Source organism: Psammomys obesus, unplaced genomic scaffold (assembly GCF_907164565.1).
Source record: "Psammomys obesus unplaced genomic scaffold, mPsaObe1.curated_primary_1811, whole genome shotgun sequence".
NCBI classification, from domain to species: Eukaryota; Metazoa; Chordata; class Mammalia; order Rodentia; family Muridae; genus Psammomys; species Psammomys obesus.
This window is the reverse complement of record NW_026596134.1, coordinates 25397250-25401409: the sequence shown is the minus strand read 5'-3', so window position 1 is coordinate 25401409 and position 4160 is coordinate 25397250. Positions and strand designations below refer to the sequence as shown.

Sequence of the window (4160 nt, the reverse complement as noted above, 5' to 3'; positions counted from 1 at the left end):
CACACACACACACACACACACACACACACACACACACACACACACACCTGTACATGTTTTTTCCAAACATTTCTGTCCACAGTTGTTGAGCACGGCGTCATGAATACAGACGGCCAATGTATTTTTTGTTTGTTTGAAGAGCCTGAGATCACACAGCACCTTTCAGTTCTGACTGCTTTTGACTGAGATCAAATGCAGTGATTTAAAAAAAAAAAAAAGATTCCTTTACTGATGTATGTGAGCTCTCTATTTGCATGTGTGCCTGCATGACAGCAGAGCGCATCAGATCCCAGTATGGATGGTTGTAAGCCATCATGTGGGTGCTGGGAATTGAACTCAGGACCTCTGGAAGAAGAGCTCATACTCCTGACTGCTGAGCCATCTCTCAAGACCAAGTGTAGTGATTTTTTAAAAAAGATTTTAAATTAATCTAATTTATGTGTCTGGGTGTTTTCGCCTCCACGTATGTCTGTGCACCACTTGTGGGCCTGGCGCCAACAGAAGCCAGAAGGGGGTTCTGGATCCCCTGGGGCTGAAGTTACAGACAGTTGCGAGCCACGAGGTGGGTGCTGGGAATGGAATCTGGGTCCCCTGCAAGAGGAGGCAATGATCTTAACCCCCAGACACATCTCCAGCCCCAAGTGTAGTGACTTTTAAGCTCAGCGCACATGCTGGCTGCTTCACTCAAGACTAGAGAAGGGAAACTAGAAAAATGGCTCGCTGCTTCCCTCCAAGGCAGTTCTCGTTTTGACACCAGCTGCCCTAGAACGAAATCATTTTGGCTGTCCAGGTTTCCTCCATAAATTGGAGCCGCATCTGGTCCTCACGGAGAGCCAGACATCTCAGGAGCTCAGAACGGAGGGCCCAGGTTTTGAGCCACCAGCTGGTGCTTGCTCCCCTGGGAGGGCATCATGGGAAAAGCTAAGATCCACATTCATTTGCCGGAGGAGATCCAAAGAAGGGGATTCTGTTTCTGAGCCCACAACATGCCTGCAGGCCCGTACCCCTTCTTTAGTTCCAAAAATGGCCTTTCTACCTCACAGCCCTTTCTCCAGCACCTCTGGAATTCCTGGGCCATCCCAGGGAGCACATCTTCCATGGAGGGCAGGCAGGGACTTTCTGGTGTTTTCACACTCCACGATGTCTTCTCCAGCATCCCTAAATCCAAACTGTGCTCAAAACGGCAAGGTCTTTAATCGTTTTAGCATCAAAACTCACTTGGTGGCAAAAGCAGACCAGACCTTGTGCAGTTTGTGTGTGTCTCCTGGTTGAGGGTGTGTGGGCTTCAGGAGCTGAAGTTGATGGAGAAGATTATGAGGAGCTTCTGGTGCAGGGTGGCATTGACATATGTATGGGTATCTTGATTCTTGAGGCAAACTCTTATTTGACTCAGGCTGGTCTTAACCTTCTTATGTAGCCAAGGATGGCCTTGAACTCCTCATCTTTCTGCCTCTACCTCCCAAGTGCTAGAATTACAGGTCCTTGCCTCCATGGCTGCCTCATGTGCTTTCTTGAAAGAGTTGCTTTTGTGTGTGTGTGTGTGTGTGTGTGTGTGTGTGTGTGTGTGTGTATCAGTTCCTGGGTAGGCCATAAAGGAGCATTGGATACCTTCAGAGCTGGAGTTTTAGGAGGTTGTAAGCCACCATGTGGGTGCTGAGAACTGAACTCATTCCCCCGAGGGAGCAGCACATGCTTTTAACTGACTAGACATCTCAGCAGCACACGGGAGGCAGAGGCAGGCGGACCTCTGTGAGTTCGAGGCCAGCCTGGTTTACAGAGCAAGTTCCAGGACAGCCAGACCTACACACACAGAAATCCTGTCTCAAAAAACCAAACCAACCAACCAAACAAACAAACAAAAACGCAACCCCCCCCCAAAATTACCAGTAATATCTCCAGTCCGTGCTACATATACTTTCTAAAACCCTAGGTGCCTTCTGGCTTGCAGGGGTTCTAAGAAATTGTGTCCCTGATGACTTACAAGGCACCGAGTTCCTGCTGACAGGACAGGCCATCTCCGATCCTGGGGGCACGTGGCTGGTTTCCATTTGTATTTTTGGTGGGTGACTCTGCCGCCATCTATTTTGCACTATCTTGTCTGAGGGGCTGGGGAACTCAGAGGTCACTTATACTTGTGTGCAGATGGGTCCCTTTAGATTTTGCCTCTGTTGGGAGAAGGTAGTTTTAAACAAGTGGGTGCTTTGTAGTGGGAGACCAAAGCGTTAGTTGGAGGGGTGTGGAACAAGACCAGCCCCAGACAAACCAGATAGAGCAGGCAGTGGGGCAGACACCCTGGAGAACCGGCAGGCAGCCTTGGGGAGGACCTGAACACAGAGTGAGGCCAGGGCAGGACAAGGAAGCTATCTGTACTGCTCACAACTCTGTTTCACAGAGGACAGCCATCTAGTGGCCAACACTTTATATATAAACTCTCTCCTTTTTCCTGGCAGTTTCCCAAAGCCTTGGGGTACCAGGAGGAGGTCTTGTATCTTTGCCTCCTGGCTGCAGATTCCAATCGGTGATGTGTGGCATAAGTGTGGCTCTCTGGCACGTGCTTACCACCCAGGGAGGGTCCAGGAATGGCTTTCTAAAGCTTTTGGTCACTGCGAGAGTGGGGAAAACCATGGCTTCTGAGGCACAGAGGTTCTCATTTTTATTTTATTCTTATTTATTAATTTTTTTGAGACAGTCTCACTATGTAACCATGGCTGGCCTGGAACTTATCATGTAGACCAGGATGGCCTCGAACTCACAGAGATCCACCTGCCTTTCTTCCCAGTGTTAGGGCTTAAAGACATGCCCCCTTGCATCTGGCCCTTTCCTATTTTTAGAGGCACCCTGGTTATTTGCCAAGGAAGAGATTCCCCAAACACGACCCGACCATATGGGTTAATTTAAAGATGTGAGAGGAGCTGTCTTTCCCAGCAGGGACAGAGCATCCCGGTGGCTCACCTAACAGGATGGGTAAACGGTCAGGAGCGGCCCCTGCTGGGTGTGGCGGACCCTACTCCAGACTATGGCTGCGGGGGTACGAGCAGTGCTCACTGCGCCACCTCGTGGCCATGACAGGAAGCGCCGGTGAGCGCGGCCTCGGGAGCCCCGCGGCGTCCGAGCCTTGGCTCCCGGGCGTCCAGGCAGCAAAGGGTTAAGCTGTCAGCGGCGCGAAGTTAAACAGGTGTCAAAGGCGCCCCATATATCTGCAGATTGAAATCAAATTCTTTGCCGTATAAAAAGATAAATTACCCAGGCGCTGCCGCGCGTCCCACTCATCACGCCAGCGCCAGACGGCAAGCAATTTTTTTTTTTTTTTTAATGTGCTAACGACCTAATCAAGCAATCAAGTCGGAGAAGATTGCAGAGTGACCGGGGCAGCCATCTGCCGGCGAGCCCCGCATTCATTTCCGCGCCCCCGCACCGGGCGGGGGCCGGGGAGGGAGCTGCCGAGGGGAAGAGGGGAAAAAAATCCTAAACAAATTAACACCCAATTTTCCCCGTCTAATTAGTTAAATGAGAAGTGTTTGGGGTCCCCCGGGGAGGGGGAGCAGCTAGCGGTGAGGCGATCGCTGCCTCCCCAGCATTAATTAGTGCGGGTCAATGCCGTGGCTCCCGGGAGAGAAGCCGCTTTAATTTCCCGTGATATTTCAGTGCCTGAGGCCCATCGATTCAAACTGAAATTAACTTATTTTTCAATCAGCCCAGGGCTGCCCCTGGGGGTGACTCTTCTTTTGCCGCCTCCTGAATAGAGCTGGAGCAATTTTTCATCAAAAGCTGATACCTTGGCCGACCGGGGCGGGGGAGGGGCCCGCGGGGAGAGGAGGGGGCGCCCGAGGCGAGTGAGTGGGAAGTGCCCAGGAAACTGGTTTTCTGTTCCTAGCTTCTTACCTTGCTGTCAAGGTGAGACCAGAAGCGCCAGGGGCCTTTCAGGACCACCAGTTTCCCGGAGGGCATTGGCCTTCCTCCCCGAGGACAAGGCTAGGGAGATGGTGGGCTCTGTCAGCAGCAGCTCTCAGGAAGGCTGTTTGGGGGAGACCAGGACATCCTGATCCTCTGAACAGGGCCTGGTGCATGGATTTCCTTTTGGAAAGCTGCTGCTGCTGCTGCTAATGATGATGGTAATGGTGATGATGATGGTGGTGATGGTGATGATGGTGATGATGGCA

At 51.5% G+C, this 4160-nt stretch overlaps 1 protein-coding gene across 1 annotated transcript in view; it reads left to right on the top strand.

Annotated features, from left to right (window-relative positions):
• Vsx2 (visual system homeobox 2) overlaps window positions 1-4160 on the top strand; it is a 20855-nt gene that overhangs the window by 14786 nt on the left and 1909 nt on the right. The gene's annotated exons all lie outside the window — the stretch shown is intronic.